The sequence below is a fragment of the Bos indicus genome, chromosome X, assembly GCF_029378745.1.
Source record: "Bos indicus isolate NIAB-ARS_2022 breed Sahiwal x Tharparkar chromosome X, NIAB-ARS_B.indTharparkar_mat_pri_1.0, whole genome shotgun sequence".
In the NCBI taxonomy this organism is placed as follows: domain Eukaryota; kingdom Metazoa; phylum Chordata; class Mammalia; order Artiodactyla; family Bovidae; genus Bos; species Bos indicus.
Window position 1 is genome coordinate 137,623,305 of NC_091789.1, and position 19,803 is coordinate 137,643,107.

At 40.6% G+C, this 19,803-nt stretch overlaps 1 long non-coding RNA gene across 1 annotated transcript in view; it reads right to left on the minus strand.

The window, feature by feature from the left end:
* Positions 1–8,323, minus strand: part of LOC139180896 (uncharacterized) — a 103,180-nt gene extending 94,857 nt beyond the window's left edge. The window contains exon 1 of the long non-coding RNA XR_011565098.1: positions 7,591–8,323. This is a non-coding gene — a long non-coding RNA (uncharacterized lncRNA). The remainder of the gene's footprint in view (positions 1–7,590) is intronic.
* Positions 8,324–19,803: the final 11,480 nt, after the last annotated feature.

Here is a 19,803-nt window from a genome sequence, read left to right on the forward strand (position 1 = left end):
TTATGCTTCTTGTATCTCCCCTTAGTTTCCAGCACACAGGTTTAATCTTAAAGGTTAATTAAAAATTTTTGTTAACAAATAACATGTGTCACTGTTCCTTAAAATTATTAAAAATTTTCTAGTGAAAATTCATCTACCATCACATACTTCTACATTTCTATAGTTTACAATTGGATTTGTTTATTGTTCACATGAATTATTCTATTTGTAAAAAGAACAGTAAAAATATATAAAAATCATTATTCAAAGAACATAATTAAGAGTACAAATCTGATATCAAAAGTTTATTGTAATAATATGTAAAAAGTTGCGTCTGCCCCTGCTGCCACTAGCATCCATAGTTATGAGTTAACTGGTTCAGATAAACAAACAGCTTTGGCATTATTTTTCTGAGAAATGGAAGAAGGCCAAGCCCTATTTGGAAACATATTGGTAGCCTTAAAGGGATTTAAAATACACATATATAATTTTCTTGGGTTTATACTATCTTAGATGAGTGATTCTATAAGGCAAGGTTTCTCAACCTTGGTGAAAGTGAAAGTTGCTCAATCCTGTCTGACTCTTTGCAACCCCATGGACTATATAGTCCATGGAATTCTCCAGGCCAAAATACTGGAGTGGGTAGCCTTTCCCTTCTCCAGGGGATCTTCCCAACCCAGGGTTGACCCAGGTCTCCCACATTGCAGGCGGATTTTTCACCAGCTGAGCCACAAGGGAAGTCCAAGAATACTGGATGGGTAACCTAGTCCTTCGCCAGGGGATCTTCTCTACCCACGGATGGAACCAGGATCTCCTGAATTGCAGGCAGATTCTTTACCAACTGAGCTATAAGGGAAACCCTCTCAACCTTGGTACTACTTGCATTTTGGACTAGATAATTCTTTGTTGTGGGGCTGTCCTGTGCAGTGTCGGATATTTAACAACATCCCTGGCTTTTACCACTCAGTGCCAAGGTAAGCCCTCCCTCAGCTAGGACAACCGAATATATCTCCACTCATTGCTAAATGTTGGGAGGGAGCAAAATCACCCCCAGTTAAGACTCAAGAAGACTTACTTAACCTTTTGCTGCTGCTGCTGCTGCTAAGTCGCTTGAGTTGTGTCCAACTCTGTGCGACCCCATAGACGGCAGCCCACCAGGCTCCCCCGTCCCTGGGATTCTCCAGGCAAGAACACTGGAGTGGGCTGCCATTTCCATCCCATGTGTTTCTCCTTACTTCATGAAGAGGAGAACCTCACTAGAAATAACACTCCTCAAAGGTTTTCTGTTAGGGTTGCTGGATTTAGCAATTAAAAATAGAAGATGCCAGCAGGGAGGAGGGAGGGGGTTTCAAGCTGAGGGGACGCATGTATACTTGTGGCTGATTCATGTTGATGTATGGCAGGAACCATCACAATACTGTAAAGTAATTATCCTCAAATTAAAATAAATTAATTTAAAAAAAGATGCCCAGTTAAATTTGAATTTCAGATAACAATGAGTAATTTTTTGTACAAATATGTCCCAAATGTTGCATAGTATTTAATTTGGCAAACTTATTCCCAGTGAAATACTAAAATCATAAATAAATTGCCAATTCATGACAGGGGAAAAACAGGATTAAATAGTTACTGTGACTCTTTTCTACTCCAATGCTGTATTGAAGTGATGAGAACTGGGCTGTGTTGCAAATAAGTCACTTTGTTGTTGTTTTTGTTATTGTTGTTAAAAAATAATAAATAATAATAATATACTTCACAGCAGGTCATAGTGAAAACAGCACTTACTTTGGATCCAAGCAGCTCTGAGTTGAAACTTGACAGTCATTTTTGAAGGTGTGAACTTTGACAAGTTAACTTCTGAATCTCTACTTCCTCTTTTATGGAAAAAAAAAAACAAAACTCGCAGGCGTGGGAGAGGGAATTATAAATTCTGTTACTGAGTAGTTGTGTGAGTCTATGATGAAATAAGGTAGCTTTTTAAAGATGAAGTGAATAATATTAATACATAACATTGCTGGCACTTGGCACTCTCTGGATGTGTGGGGATGATGACCTAGGACTCCAGGAGGCTGTGGACAGGATGTTCTTCTGGTGCTGCTCCTATCCCAGATGTAATCTCATAGGCCCCAAGCAAAGGCCCCAGGCAGCACCTGCCAGGGGGCAAAAGAGGAAGTTGAGTTACCCATTCACTCATAGCCGCACCTGACTAATAATAGCTGAACTACCCACTCAGGGGGGCCCCTGAATGGGGCTGGTAGCAATACTGAGCAGAGAAGTGTGAAAAACCGAGAAAAAAAAAAAGGGAACCACAGCCTGACATTCGTAAAGCTATGGTGTTCAACTCCTAAAATGCTCTTCTCAAGAGAGCTTTTCACTCAGATTTTTTCACCTTGCAACTGGTCTGACAGTGTAAAGATATATTGAGTTTTTTAAAAGATGCTTCCCTGTATTTCTATTTCTTCATTACCAAAAAGGAAGGGGTGGGGCAAGTGAACTCTAATATTCATTCCAAGTTTGAAAAACCATGTGAAAAAAACTATTCCTCCTTTCAAAGGGCTTCCCTCATGGCTCAGCTGGTAAAGAATCCACCTGCAATGCAGGACACCTGGGTTTGATCCCTGGGTTGGGAAGATCCCCTGGAGAAGGGAACAGCTACCCACTCCAGTATTCCGGCCTGGAGAATTCCATGGAGTCGGACAGGACTGAGTGACTTTCACTTTCACTTCACTTTTCCTTTCAGAGGCCCAACTGAAGCTGGCTCCTCCTGAAGGGTTCTGCTCTGGGAATCCTGCCAGCACTAACCTCTCCCTTAGCTTTTATTGTTCCTACCATCCATTAAAGCAAATAATCTATCACAAGCTACTTCATACTTTAAAAGATTATATTACCTGCATAATGTATACAGAATAATAAAATAAATATTTATGTATCCACTGCTCAATCTAAGAAATAATGTTACCGATGTTTTCAAGGCCCCTATCTGTATCCCTTTCACTCCAGAAGTGAAAGGGATACAGACTTTTGTTAACTATGTATTCCTTTTTTACTACTTCCTTGCTTTTCTTAATAATTTTATAACATATATATCTATCCCTAAAGAGTATTCATTTAAAGTTGTTGCTTCTGAATGTTATATCTGTGTTTTCATACTTTATATATTCTATATTCTGTGACTTCTTTTACTCATTAGTGTATTTGTGAGACAGCCATGTTGATGGGTGAAATTCTAGTTCAGTCATGATCACTGGCTCCACCACATTCTATTATTGAATATATTAGCATTTACTTATTCATCATTCTGGTCAGTGGACTATTAGGCTGTTTTCAGTTTGCTGCTATTTTGAGTAATGCTGTGGTGGCCTTTTTATTCTTTATGTCTCCTGGTGCAAAGAGACCAGGGTTTCTTAGGGTAGGTGCATCTTCTCTTTTCTCAGTTCAGTTCAATTGTTCAGTCATGTCTGACTCTTTGCAACCCCATGGACTGCAGCATGCCAGGCCTCCCTGTCCATCATCAACTCCCGGAGTTTACTCAAACTCATGTCCATTGAGCCATCCAACCATCTCATCCTCTGTCATGCCCCTCTCCCACCTTCAATCTTTCCCAGTATCAGGGTCTTTTCCAATGAGTCAATTCTTCACATCAGGTGACCAAAGTATTGGAGTTTCAGCTTCAGCATCAGTCCTTCCAATGAATATTCAGGACTAATTTCTTTTAGGATGGACTGGTTGGATCTCCTTGCAGTTCAAGGGACTCTCAAGAGTCTTTTCCAACACCACAGTTCAAAAGCATCAATTCTTTGGTGCTCAGCTTTCTTTATAGTCTAACTCTCACATCCATACATGACCACTGGAAAAACCATAGCTCTGACTAGATGGACCTTTGTTGGCAAAGTATTGTCTCTGTTTTTTAATAAGCTGTCTAGGTTGGCCATAACTTTTCTCCCAAGGAGCAAGCGTCTTTTAATTTCCTAGCTGCAGTCACCATCTGCAGTGATTTTGGAGCCCCCCACCAAATAAAGGCTGTCACATTGTTTCCCCATCTATTTGCCATGAAGTGATGGGACTGGATGCCATGATCTTAGTTTTCTGAATGTTGAGCTTTAAGCCAACTTTTTCACTCTCCTCTTTCACTTTCATCAAGAGCCTTATTAGTTGTTCTTCACTTTCTGCCATAAGGGTGGTGTCATCTGCATATCTGAGGTTATTGATATTTCTCCTGAAAATCTTGATTCCAGCTTGTGCTTCTGCCAGCCCAGCGTTTCTCATGATGTACTCTGCATAGAAGTTAAATAAGCAGGGTGACAATATACAGTCTTGACATACTCCTCTCCCTATTTGGAACCAGTCTGTTGTTCCATGTCCAGTTCTAACTGTTGCTTCTTGACCTGCGTACAGATTGCTCAGGAGGCAGGTCAAGTGGTCTGTTATTCCCATCTAAGAATTTTCCACAGTTTGTTGTGATTCCTTTGGTATGGTCAATGTTTTCCAAAGGGGTTTACCAATTTACATCCTAACCAGCAGCCTATCAGTCCTCCTTGCTGCATGTCTTCCACCCAGGATACTGTGAGAGCAAATAAAATCAATTTCTCTGCTTGCAGTGGGCAAAGAGACCATTCTCCTACCCACCCCTTTTCTTAAGAGTACTTCCTAAATCATAGGGACAGAACGAATCTGAGCCCTCATTCTAAACTTTGGAATAGAGATAAATCTCTCTACAGGTTAAGCCCAGTCTCCAGTCTTTACAACAGAGTTATCTCCAAGGCCAGGAGCAAAGAGAATTGTAAATACACGTGTACCTCTGGAATTAGCTAAGGGGTTGGTAGGAGACTTTTAGAAGGCACAGTCCTTTGTCTTTCCAGGAGATCAGAGAAGTCATTGCTCTTTCTTCTGCTCTGCTCTATAAATTACATGAGGCTTTGTCCTAACTTGTAGTCTCTTGCATGGACCACCTGCATCATGTGTTTTCTCTCTTCTAAAATTGATATGGAGGAGGTCTTGCTGGCAGGATTGTTTTGTTTCTCCAACATATTACTCTTTCATCCATTATTAAAATATTTTTTAAATTTTGGGAATAAATTTAGATTTGCAGAAAAATTATAAAGATAGCATAGAGAGTTCCCATGCACCCCTGATTTCCACCCACTGGAATTTTATTTAGTTGAATATTTAGTATCTTGCATTATTTGCATATCATGTATATTATACATAGTGTATATATATATATATATTTGCTCATATGCATTTTTATTTACATAAGGGTCTGGACAAGGTGCTGCTCTAGGTTTCAGTACTTACTATAAGACCTTAACAATAGGAAGAAAGGCCCTAGCTGAATTTGAAGGCAGAGGTGGGAGAGGGCCAAATTGTTCCCTTAAGAAAATGAAAGGAATTTATATTTGTCTTCTGAGAGGAATGAAGCAGAAAACGGGAAGGAGAAGAAAATTTAACAAGGACACAAGCTGATATGGAGCTGCAGAGGAGGCCAAGCAATTGCTTTAAGAACCAGGATATTGAATGTTAATTTTAAGTTTTGTCCTCTCTAAAGCTGGGATGCGCCAAAAACACAGTTCATTCACATGCCCAATGGCCCAAGCAAGGCCAGAACCAAATATTCTATCCTAGGATGAAATTCCATACATAAAATTTGATTTTACAATATTAAAATTGTATTATTAAAAGTTAATTTTTTAAAGTACAATGGTTTACTGTAGCTATAGAAACATTTGGGCTCAGACAGCTGCTGGCCTGCTCTTTCAACCACTGCACCATCGTTAGTAATTTTGTACCAAAGGGATATTCACTTTCAAGTGAGGTCAGAACAGGTACACCATGTTTTTGGCCAGCACCACCTGCGTGGAATTCTGCCCCTAGTGACGCCGTCACCGATTTATTAAGTTTCTTTCCTAACAGTAACTGACCAAGGTCAAAATTTACCTCTTGAAGTCCAAGGTTAGGTCGATGGTGACAGTGCAATTTCACTGAAGCAGGCTCAACCAACTGAGCTTTGTGCAGGATTTAAAGAAGATAATTTCTGAATATTTTCAGGAGCTGCCTTAAGATTGTTTTTCTTGCTCTGTTTTTTTATTTCTAATATGTGTTCAGCACTTACAATGCTTCACATGATCACAGGAGATAAATTTGTCTTCAAACCTTGGATCTGGAAATGTGGCATTGGAGCAAGTAATTGGCTTTCAAGATGACAAAACTATCTCTGAATTTCCACCTGGATCTCAGCTTTCATTGCATTCACACCAATTTCAGCATCTTCACTGGAGAAAAATGGTAGAGGTATCTCTCCAGCAGGTCATGGAGAAAATACTTGCAGCTTCAAGGCACATCAGGCTGGTTAACTGCTTCAGTAGCTTTCAGCAAATAACTACCTTCTCTGCAAATAACTGCTGGCTGCTAATAAGCCCTGCTATGTTGGTATCGTTATCTTCAAAACACAGAATTAAGGTTCCATTGCCCAAGTAACATTTTTTTTTAATGCGTTAATGCTGCTTTTATATCTTGTTTGGCCTGCAGTTTGGAAAGCACCTTGCACACTGTTTAGGGAAGGAGTTCTCATTTATTAAAGGCAACAATGAGTTAAATTAATACTTCCTCAGCTTTAGTGATGCCCAGGGATTCGGATTTGGTAGCTTGGAGTAGGAACCACATTTCTTTTTTTAAAGATTTATTTATTTATTTTTGGCTGTGCTGGGTCTCTGTTGCTGCATGCGGGCTTTCTCTAGTTGCAGCGAGCGAGTGGGGGGTGACTTTTGCTTGTAGTGCGTGGGCTTCTCACTGCAGTGGCTTCTTGTTGTGGAGCGCAGGCTCTAGGGCACTCAGGTTGCAGTAGTTGTGGCACACAGGCTTAGTTGCTTGGCGACATTTGGAGTCTTCATGGACCAGGGATCTAATCCGTGTCCCCTGCATTGGCAGGCAGATTCTTAACCACTGTACCACCAGTGAAGCCCCAAAATTCACATTTCTAATGAGTTCCCAGGAGCTCCAGCTGCTGCAGCTCCAAGTTAAATCATGACTTTGTCCCCACCATCTTCTGTTGTAGGTCTGGTTTGCTGCAGGGGTGTCCATCTGCTTTTCTTATTTTGCCAACTTCTAAACTTCTTTCCAAGGAAACCACTTAGTCTTCTATTTTTTTTAACAGCTTCATTTAGATATAATACACATACCATATAATTCATCCATTTGAAGTGTACAATCCAATGGTTTTTACTATATCTACAAAGTTATGCAACCATCATCATAATTTTAGAATATCTGCATCATCTCAAAAAGAAACTCTCTTTAACTCTCACTACCACCTCTCTCCAGGCCCCAGCAACCTCTAATCTTCCTAATGTCTCTACGAATGTGCCTGTTCTAGCCATGTCATAGAAATAGAACCACAGTCACCTTTTGTCCTTTAGTATTTTCATGACGGGACAGGAACACAGCAATATTTGTCATGACTAAACATGATTAGAAAAACAACCCTGTTGGGCACCATTCTTTAAAAGACAAGGCCCTTGAGGATGATATCTCTTCCCGAACAGGGTCAGTTAGTGGCATTAGCAGTGAAGGTTATTTGGATTTTGAAGGTTTACTGTTGTGGTGGCATCTACTTACCTTATGTGGCCATCACTCCATCTTGTAAGAACGATTCATTCTTTCTTTTGGAGAACTCATCTTCACTGGTCCAACAGTGTGACTGTAATGGTGCTACTAGTACCCTCCTCCCAACTCCCATCACTTCACCTCTTTAACCCATGTTATGGACTGAATATTTGTGTCTGCCCAAAATCATATGTTGGAACCCTAACCTTGAATGCATGGGCTTTAGGAGGCAGAGCCTTTCTTTCAGAAGTGATTAAGTCATGAGGTGGAGCCCTCATAAATGGGATTAGTGCTCTCATAATAGAGAGAGTTTGCTTCTTCTCTCTGCTTTGTGCTAAGTAAGAAGGTTCAGTTCAGTTCAGTTCAGTTCAGTCGCTCAGTCGTGTCCGACTCTTTGCGACCCCATGAATCGCAGCACGCCAGGCCTCCCTGTCCATCACCAACTCCCGGAGTTCACCCAGACTCATGTCCATCGAGTCGGTGATGCCATCCAGCCATCTCATTCTCTGTCGTCCTCTTCTCCTCCTGCCCCAATCCCTCCCAGCATCAGAGTCTTTTCCAATGAGTCAACTCTTCGCATGAGGTGGCCAAAGTACTGGAGTTTCAGCTTTAGCATCATTCCTTCCAAAGAAATCCCAGGGCTGATTTCCTTCAGAATAGACTGGTTGGATCTCCTTGCAGTCCAAGGGACTCTCAAGAGTCTTCTCCAACACCACAGTTCAAAAGCATCAATTCTTTGGCATTCAGCAACTGTAAAGCAGAAAGAAGGCTCTCATCAGAACTCAACCATGATGGTACCTTAATCAGAACTCCCACCCTTTAGAATTCTGAGAAATAAATGTTGCTTAAGCCACCCAATATATAATATTCTGTTATAGCTGCTTGAGCTAAGACAATTCAATTCATAGGAGAGGATACACGATCCAAGTTTGCTCTGTCAGAGGCCTTCCCCGGACATTTTCAAAACTGTCCTAAGGGAATAAAACTGCTGGGAGAATGTGAGCCCTTGATCTGCCATCAGTCAAGAGTTTCAACATCCTGGTTGATATGGGCAGGGAGTCAGAACCTTGAGGAGAGGGGGTTCCAATCTTGTCCCTGAGGTTCCCACGTTCTTGCTTCCCTAAGAGTTGGGTTTGTTCATTCAGTCTCTATTCTAGAAGTATGGAATGGACCTCAGGCAGCTCTGAAGGCTCAGACCTAGAAACTTGTGGTACACTAACCTTTAATGTTACCAGTCTCATGGCAAATGAGGGGTGTGCCTACTTCTTATACTTTCTATCTGCTTATATCTCTGTGTCTTACTTCTCATATACAGTAGGCAGGCAAGCAGATAGCAGGTTCTCCCCAGTATGACCGAAAGGGGCTAAGAGAGTAAAAAGACCTCAAGGGTAGAGAAGAGCAAAGTTCTCAGTCTGTGCTCACTGTCCTTAAAGGGATCCTGGAGGAATAAGGATGCAAGCCACATCGTCTCCTGCTTTGTGAGGTTGCTGGGTGCAGCTGTCTTTGTATCTTTTGATAACAGAGAAAACACATTCCTTTAACTGTGTTATGGGCCTCTTTCCACCAATCACATCACTGCCCCACTGAGACACAGTGCACAATAAATTATCCCAAGATCCTGCCAATAAATCCCTTTTAACCTAAAGTCCTTGGTTTGCCTTACCATATGTTTTGAAAAGTTCCAACTATACACAACTACTGATGCTAAGAAATTTAGCTGTCATCCTGCTTATCTAAAGATAAGGCATTCACTATACTTTTGCATAAAGGTGATTGTCAGGCTGAATACCATGTACTGGCTACCAACCCTAGAGGAGGACTCCGAACACTTCTACCTACTGTGTGTTGGGTTGGGGTTGCCAAGGAAAACACAACACAGTCAAGCACCAGATGGAATGATGTTTTACTTACATAGAGAGGAAACAGCAAGATCAGCTTCAGTAGTGGGTTTCAGCTCCTTGTGGCCAGCAGGCCCCAGGGCAGCCAACACAGAGCAATGGTCTATGCACACCCTTCTTGTGCTGCAACAGAAGGACCCTGACCTCTCCCTGTGGAATCTGAAATATTGAAAGCTGGGTGCCTGCCTGTGGGCTGTTAACATACATACTTAGGCACCATCAACACTCTGTGAGCATAAAACAGGGAAAGATACTCCATACAAGACAGAAAGACCAGTATGGGCTGTGTGGGCTCTTAACCTCTTGGTAAGGAAGTGTCCCAGGCCCAAAGTGAAAGTGTTAGTTGCTCAGTCATGCCCAACTCTTTGCCCAAGGCTCTTTCTTATTTGGCTGAGCAGAGGGTCAAAAGATTGCCTTTCGATCCTGTCTTTACCCAAAACAACCATATTTACTTGGAAACTTTGGCTTTCGAGATACAGAAACCCCAACTCAGAACTGGCTCACACAACTAATAAAGTTCAGTAGTAAGAGTCTCAGCTCCATTTATTTGTAACTCTTTGCTCTGCCTTCTTATGCAATACTGTCACCATTTTAAGACAGGTATTCTTTATGGAAGCAAAACAGGTGTACACTTTGTCTCTCCTTAAACTCTTCTCTACTTGGACAAACTCAGCATTCTTGAAACAAAGGGGAAGGCATTAAGGCTGCCACTTGTTGCGAGAGACAATCTCAAAGTTTGACATGTTTTTCTGGGTTTTCACTTAGTTTGATAATGGTTGAATTCAATTGTTTACCAAGTATTGTCAATGAAAGAACACAGCCCTGCCTCAAAGAAATTGAGTCTTCTAGTCAACACACAAATAGTTACTCTGAATACAATAAAGAATACTAATTTAAAAGTAACCCAAGAAACCCAGAAGAGGCTACTTAGCCTAACCTAGAGTGCTATAACCCTGGATGAGGCCATGGCAATCCCCTCTAGTATTCTTGCCTGGAGAAGCCCATGGAGAGAGGAGCCTGGTGGGCTACAATCCATGGAGTCACAAAGAGTCAGACATGACTGAAGTGACTTAGCTCAGCACAGAGTACTATAAATGCTTCCTGGTAAACATTTTACCTGCACTCTGAAGGTATTTCCACTTGGGACTTCAACTTCACACAGACACTTTTATGAGGGCAAGGCCTGTCACCACAGTATCCACTTATCCTAGCAGAGACTAGCTCTCATGCCAACCTAAATCTGTTCCAGAAGAAGCCATTGTATAGTTGTATTTTAACTGGTTTGTGGTTTTCTTGTTTCCATTTTCAGTCAGTTGTTTGTTCTTTTCCTACATTCTCCTTCCTCAACTTCTAACAGTGTAACAATCCAATCCTGCTCTCCTCCATTTGTTCTTACAGCTCTCCACCTTCTCCATCTACATGTGAAAACTTAATTTTCATTTTCCAATGTATGGAGACACAGAAGTACTTTTCAGAGCAAGTTTAACAATACGGGGAAGGTGAGAACTGACATTTATTAAGCACCAACTGTGTGCCAGGCACAAGAGTAGGCTTTTTTGCATGCATTTAATTCTTAGAGAAGTCTGTGAGATAGATATAGTATCCCTGTTTTGTAAATCAGGAAACTGAGCCCAGAGAAGATATGTTACTCACAGAATTCTATACAGCTGCTTAGTGGAGTGGCTACATTCTCTACATAAGGCTACCTGATTCCAAATTTTTCCAAAGCTACATTCTTTTCATTACCAAGTGATTTAAATTTTCATTGCAAAGAAAAATCATCTGGAGAGGTTATACACACACACACACACACACACACACACACCAAGACCTTGGCCCCACATCTAGAGATCCTTATTTTAAATGGGGGTGGGCCAGTATTTTCCTTCAAATCTCCTTGGATGATTCTAATGAGAATCCAGGCTCAAAACAAATTGTACTAGAATGTGTTGCCTCCCAAACCATATCAATAAATTTCATGAAACCTAGCAGAGGCTGGACAGCACTTCAATCTCAACATCTAAAAATAGCTAATAGCGGCACCAATACACAGTATTAAAAGAAACTGAGGGTAATTTCACCTAGAATGCTTCACCCATGCAAAATGTTTATGATCAGCCTGGGACCAAGATAGACAGCACAAATAAGACTCCAGAAGCCTGCTCTTGACTTTGCTTCTGAGCCTGTGTATGACAGTTGCCTTCTCAGCACACACTGCAAATGCCCTGCCCCATGTCCCTCTGGCAGGGCCTGGGTCATCTGCAGCTGTTGGGAAAGACAGTCTTGTTCCTGCTGACAGCTCTTCACCTCCAGCAACCACCCATGTCTCTCTCCATCTCTGCCCCAGGGCTTCACTAGCACCTTCAGCGTGAGCTCAGTGGTACAGGGCCTCTAGAAAGTGCCAGGGACTTTTTTGCTGACTTCTCCCTCGCCATCCAAAAGTCTCCACTCCCTCACTTACGCTCCCTGAGGTCACCTCCACTGTTTACTTCCTGCACCCAAATCCTAGTCTCAGGATCTGCTTTGGAAGAACCAGACAGGAAACAACCTCCAAGTGTTTCATTTTAGCCTCAGATACAAATAAGCATTAGGCCAACAATGATACTAACTTATATATGAATTTTACTTTATAGCTTACAAAGAAAGAGCTTTCACATTCTCATTTTGATCACTAAAGAACATTCCCTAACACCATCACAAGGGGAATTGGGGATGGATACAATTCTCTTTCATTTCTTGAGACTAAAGTACTCCATTATCATAATAAAGACAGGCATAGATTAACTTTTCCCTGTATGCACACACTCTGCCCACTCTTGACTCTGTGTGTTCTTCATAAGAAAAATGGCCAATTCAAGCAAATATTAGAAATAATTCTATTGTTTTATATAGCGGATTCTTAATTAGTGCAACAATGTTAGTCTGGGTTTTTTTTTTTTAACTTTTATCATGAATAGTCATTCATGCCTCATTATGTAAAATTATATGTCAAAAAATGATTGTTGTGGAAACATTTTTCACTGAGGTAAATACAATTTAACATGGGTCACAGACTAGGGATAACAGGGAAATTTAACATTTTTTATGTGTTCTTGTAAGTTAAATAAAAATGAGATAGAAAGGGGGAGATCATTGGAGTTGCACTGTAAAAAGTAATATACCTTTGCCATTTCTAAAGATTCTGCTGGGTATTATAGCTTACAGCAGTCTCAACTATAGAAAACTTTAAATAAAATTGACTGGCTTGAGGAAAGGATATTATTATTTTGAGAACAGGAATGAGCAAAAATGCACAGCTCTCTCTCTGAGTCTAAATCCCTAATGAAATGGATAATCCTGCAGTAGGAGAATTCAATTTAAGCTATTATTGTCCCATCTGTGCTGAGTCAGGGCTGGCCACCTTGCACAGGAAAGTAGGGCTCCTTTTCAGTAGAATTGCCATCTTTTCTCTACAATTTGGATCTTTTTGCTGCTGGTTAGATTTCTATTATTTGTATTTTAAGGAATTTCAAAGCATTTCCTTAAAAACATGATTAAAAGTTTTAAGTTTATACGAGAGGTACCACATGAACCATGTAGGCAAGGTTCTTTTAGTTTTATATTTACTTTTCAAGAAAATCTAGAAGATTTCTCAAAATGTCTAAGCTCTAATATCCACAACTGAAGCCTTGAACTTCCAGAGTTTTTTTTCTTAATCCATTGCCCGCCCCCAGAAAGAAGGTGGATTTGCTAGTGACTGCATATTTGACCTTCTTAGTATAGTCATGGTTCCTCAAATACATAAACAATTCCTGTTTTAGCCACCAATCCCTACTGGAACATTCAATGTCAAACTGGGGAGAGCAATGGGTTGGGCTCTGTCTGTAGTCTAACATTTCTATTCTTGATAATAGTAGGGAGATGTTCACATATTAATTAAAACAGTAGTAGTGTTCTTGATCATGAGGCTAATTATTACTACAGGCTTAGGATAGACTGTGAAACAGTAAAATGTAGTAAGTGCATATATTCACCCATTTTCCTGTGCTAAATTAATACGACATTCATCTTAGGGAAGCAGAAAGGTGTAATGCTCTTTTCAACATTTTTCTTTGGAACTTTTCATCTTTACCATTGGCTTTTGGATTATAAATGGAAATCAGTTCTTTGGAAAAACTCAAAATGCATTCACATCTCCTTTGAGGCATATAATCTCAAAGAGGTGATTATTTGTTACCAGCATTCCAAAAATGCAGTTTATTGGGATGACTGCCCTTATCTGCACTTATTTTTATAACTTACCAAACACTACCATTCTAGTCTGCAAGTAACTTTAAGAGGAAAAAAGTGTTTGAAATGAATTGTACTGAAATTCATAGAGACTTCAATTTTGGTATTTCCTACCTGAGGACTGTCTGAGACTCAGTTGAGTTGTTTTAGAATCTTCCCATGGCCCCACATTGACTTGAATTTTATGAGTGTTGGTCATGAAGATGTCATCTTATCCAGATGAGGCATTTACACTTTACTCTGGGTTATGGAACAACTCCTGTTTTTCTCTTTGCTAGGATAGACATATCTGTGATATATAAATTTATGGTTCTGAAAAGTTTTAAGTAATCAGTTAACTTAAAGTTCAAACACTACCACACAACACAGAATACTTGCTTGTGTTTGCAAACAGCAAACATTACTTTAAAATCATTCCTGCTGTAATGTTCAGATGAGCTTTCTTTCAACACTTGGAAATTATAATATTCTTGGATGTTTTATTTACCAGCTCCCTTTCTCCTACTGCTGTTTGCAAGTTGAAAGAACAGTGCAAGACAATAGATTTCAGTTTAAATCAGGTGAAGGTTACAAACGGTGGTGACTGTAACTGGACTGAACACAGATATTCCTATGTCACTTCATGCAGATTTTTTTCTGGGTCTGGCTAAGAGTTAAGTCCTTTGATATCAGCTAAGACTGTCAAAATCAAGTCAGTTGTGAAAATTCAAGTCTTATGAGGCATTCTTTATCTGAAAATCTGTAAGTATGCCCAGGCCCTCAGGAGAAAATCTGGTGAAAAACATTTTGCAAGAGCAGATTTGAATTTTCTAATACATGTTTCACAGTTAGAAACAAATCATGTTTATTACCTTTTTCTTATTTTTCATCTGCAATTTGTGGATTCATAAATACTATACATAGTTAAAAACTGAATGGAATTCTATGATTTACTTTTTTGTAATTTTTTAGAATGTAATTGTCTTGTTCTTTGGTGCTCTAATGATATTGAAGATAAAAAGCATTATATAAGCATTTTGATGGATTTTGAAGTTTTAAAAAATTAATGGTGTGGAAGTTGACTCTGGAATAATACAGATTTGCTGTCTAAATTGAACTTTTTCTACCCCTACTCCCACTCTCATGTACACACTCCATTCATGAACTGCATTAGGTACGGCACCTGGAGGCTAAAGTGCTCCTAAGAAAGAGAGATATCAGTACATCAAGCAAAATATTTGGTAACCACTGGTTTTTGAGTTTGTCGATACAGAAGATTACTGAAAGAGACACGTGTACCCCAATGTTCATCGCAGCACTGTTTATAATAGCCAGGACATGGAAGCAACCTAGATGTCCATCAGCAGATGAATGGATAAGAAAGCTGTGGTACATATATACAATGGAGTATTACTCAGCCATTAAAAAGAATACATTTGAATCAGTTCTAATGAGGTGGATGAAACTGGAGCCTATTATACAGAGTGAAGTAAGCCAGAAGGAAAAACACCAATACAGTATACTAACACATATATATGGAATTTAGAAAGATGGTAACAATAACCTTGTGTACGAGACAGCAAAAGAGACACTGATATATAGAACAGTCTTATGGACTCTGTGGGAGAGGGAGAGGGTGGGAAGATTTGGGAGAATGGCATTTAAACATGTAAAATATCATGTATGAAACGAGATGCCAGTCCAGGTTTGATGCACGATACTGGATGCTTGGGGCTAGTGCACTGGGACGACCCAGAGGGATGGTATGGGGAGGGAGGAGGGAGGAGGGTTCAGGATGGGGAACACATGTATACCTGTGGTGGATTCATTTTGATATTTGGCAAAACTAATACAATTATGTAAAGTTTAAAAATAAAATAAAATTTAAAATAAAATTAAATTTAATTTAAAAAAAAGAAGATTACTGAAATTTTAATATTAATCTGTTATGAGATGTTGGAAATAAATCCAGGCACTTTTAGTGCATTCTTCAACAGGCTACCTGGGTAGCCTCTAGCACTAGCAGCTATTGTCATGTTGATTTTTCTTAAACAGGTATTTATTCTTCCTAGCTTTTGTTACTCTTTGAAGGAAAAACTAAATCCTTAAAATTAACCCTGGTTAAAATATATATTCGGTTCAGTTCAGTTTAGTCGCTCAGTCATGTCCAACTCTTTGCTACACCATGGACTGCAGCATGCCAGGCCTCCCTGTCCATCACCAGCTCCCGGAGCTTACTCAAACTCCAAATTCATGTCCATTGAGTCGGTGATGCTATCCAACCATCTCATCCTCTGTTGTCCCCTTCTCCTGCCTTCCATATTTCCCGGCATCACGGTCTTTTCCAATGAGTCAGTTCTTCGCATCAGGTGGCCAAAGTATTGGAGTTTCAGCTTCAGCTTCAGTCCTTCCAATGAATATTCCGGACTGATTTCCTTTAGGATGGACTGGTTGTGTTAACTGGCCTAGGAAATCTCTGGGCTTCGCTGGTGGTCCAGTGGTTGAGAGTCTGCCTGCAAGTGCAGGGGACGGGGGTTTGATCCCTGATCCAGGAAGATCCCATATGTTTCAGGGCAACTAAGCCCATGCACCACAACTACTGAGCAGGTGCTCTACAGCAAGTGAGCCACAACTACTGAGTCCATGTGCCACAACCACTGAAGCCCGTGAGCCTAGAGCCCACGCTCCACAAGAGAAGCCAACGCATTGAGAAGCCCACGCACTACAATGAAGAGTTGCTCCCCTCACCACAACTAGACAAAGCCCACATGCAGCAACAAAGACCCAGTGCAGCCATAAATAAATACACACACACACACACACACACATATATATAAAGAAAATTTCTGATTTTTTTCTACAGGTGACCCATCTGACCCACTGACGTTATTTGCAAAATTAAAAAAATACACACACACACACACAAATAAATATCATCTGGTTAGGTTTTAACTCATCTTTCCTGCTTGCTTTAATCTTTCAAAATCCTGATTCTAAATCCTGATTCAAAATCCTTCCATTTGGATGTCATCTGAAAATTTGATCAGTTTGCCATTTCAAGAGATGGATAGTCTACTGGATGGGCCTGGGCCTTCCCTCAGGGAGCTGAGTAACATACTGTCTCATAAGAAGGACCTCAAGGTGTTCAGATGAGAAGCATTTGCAGTGTGCAAATTTTAGGTGCTTCACATCCTAGATAAGGATGAGTCTCACTTTAGCAAGGCCATTCTGCTGACCATTAATTCAAGTCTTCCTAATTCCTGATGATGCTCTCCTGATGTGGTAACTCTTGCCTTTCTTAACTTCTCTAGAAGTAAAGAGGAGCAGAGTCCTCCTGGAGCCAACCCTTGGTGCTTCCCACTATACCCTGCCTCTAACACTTCCCATGGAAAGAGCAGCTGCTGTGGAAAACAGTTCAATAGTTCCTCAAAAGGTTAAAGACAGAATTTCCATATGGCCCAGCAATTCCACTCCTAGGTATATACCCGAAAGAATTAAGAACAAGTGTTCAAACAAAAATTGTTCACACATGTTCAGAGCAGTATTGTTCACAATAGCCTAAAGGTGGAAACATCTCTAATTTCCATTAACTGATGAATGGGTGAACAAAATCTAATATAACATTACTCAACTATTAAAACGGATGAAGTACTGATACAGGCTACAACATGCATGAACTTTGAAAACGTGATGCTGGTGAAAGCCAGACAAAAAAGGCCATGTTATATGACTCCATTTATACGAAGCACTCAGAGTAAGCACACTCACAGACAGACACAGAAAGCAGATTAGTGATTGCACAGGAATGGGGGTAGGGGAAAGTGGAGAATAAGAATGGCAGTTTCCTTCTGGGGTGATGAAAAAGTTCTAGGACTAAAGAGTAGTGACAGTTGTACAACATTGTGAACGTACTTAATACCGTTGAACTGCATACTTCAAAATGGTAAATTTTATATTATGTGTATTTTACTACCACACTTAAAAAAAAAAAAAGAAAGTAATAAAAAAGAACAAAGCCAACTAACAGGGTGACCATTCAGAGCATGTCTATCCATCTCATCTATGAGGATATCAAGACCTTGCCAAATACTTTGCAGAAATCTCTGTATACTATTTGTACTATATTACTTTGATCAACCGGCTTAATATCATTCATGAAGGTGTAAGTGAAAGGAAGTCTGATAACTTATGTGATGTTCTTTGTGACCCCACCATCCTAGCTCCCACAGTTCACTCACTTCCTGTGTGGGTGCTTATAAATCATTCTTTGAATATCGTAGTCAATTACCTGGGAGTAACATCAAGTATACTAGGCTGTTCTTTTTGGCACTGTCTCCTTTTTCAGAATTAGAACTCCCCCCATACCCTACCCCACGCCCTTCCATTCCTCTGGCTTTTCTCCTCCTCCCCAACCACAGGAATTTAGGGTCTCATTTGTAAGTTTTCTCTAAGGGTTTATCACATTCATCTGGGCCCAAAGCCCAGCACTTACAGCCAATCCATCCTGCACCTTTTGTCTCCGTGGTGGTGGTGATGTTCTTGTTTTTATCTCACCTCTCATCACTATCCTCTTCATTCACTTCACTCCAGCCATACTAGTCTCCTTCCAATTCCTTACATTAGATATGGCTTGTTTCCTCATGCCGAGCTCTAATTTGGCAGTCTCTGTTCTCTCTGCCTGGAAAGCTTACCTCCCAGATTCTACTGCCTCACTTTCTTCAACTCTGTGCTCAAATATCACTTTGCCAGAGAGGCATTTCCCAACCAGTGTATTTGAAATAGAGATTCCCGAGACCCTTCTCTGACATTTCTCTCTCTCACTATTTATCACCTTCTGACCTATTTGTTTATCTGCTTATTGTGTGTCTCCCTCTGTCACTCTCTTCCCTTCACCTCTTGGCACTCCTCACCACTTGACAGATTTATGTGTTTATATTTGGGTTGTCTGGCTCTGCTGGGATATGACGGGGGCTGTTTTATTTATGTAATAAATCGAGATTGGCCTTCAACTCTCCCCTGACCCGTTCAGTCAATCAACCAGGAGTTATTGAGCAATTTTTATATGCCAGGCACTGTGTTAAGTCTCTGAACTAAGGAAAATGAAAAGACATGGCCCCTGCTTGTAAGTAGCTTCCGGACTCAGTCAGAGTAGGTCATAGGAGAGGCTACAATCTAGGGAATGAAGAGGTGTTAAGGGCTGAGGTTTTCTGAAGGCCAAGGAAGGCTTCCACAGGTGTTCAGAGTCACTGAGGTGGGAGAGAACATAGCTCATTGAAAGAACTTTAATATTCTAAGGCTGGAGCCCCAGATGTGAGGGAGATAAGGGTAGCACTTATTATCACTTGATTATTTGTTAATCGTTTATCTGCCCCATTCTCTTCCCTTTAGTTCTTGGGCTTATCACCTTCTGAGCAAGCCCCAAGAGCCTGACCCCGAGGGCCATCACACAGAGTTTGACACCTGTAGGTGATGGAGCATGTGGTCAAGAAGACAGCAAAGGGGAAAGGAGGCCTGGAACCTAGCAGTTATGCCGTTTGTACAAAGCCCTCATTATTCTTGCTTTCAGATGGCTGCAGTACTTAAGAAAGCTGCCAAGTCAGATTAAAATCAATCAAGAATGTAGAATATGGGTCTTAGGTTCAACAGACAGAACTACTGGCGAGGGAGTCGTCGTTAATACAAAAGCCTCCCTGTTTCAGCGTAGGCTGGATCAGGGCAATGTTCAGGGAAAGGCTGGTTAACCAACCCAGCATGTAATTGAGTCTGTTCTTTTCTCTGTTCTACTAATGATTCATTAAGCAGAGTGTACCACTCACTGTGATCCAGACTCATGACTTCAAATCAAACAGAGGAGGCCAATTTCTGCAAAGTACGGGAAGGAAACAATCAGTGCCCTGAGCTTGGTTAGGGCAGGCTACAGAGGCAGGAACCCTGCAACTGCTTTGCTCTAGGCAAGGCGTTTTGGGAAAACTATAGCTTCTTTCTGCAGAACCGTGGTAGAAAAAGTTGAGGCTAATAATAAAGACATGCATTGGACTTGGTTACCATCACACAAAATTTTTTTTTCTCACAAACCTAT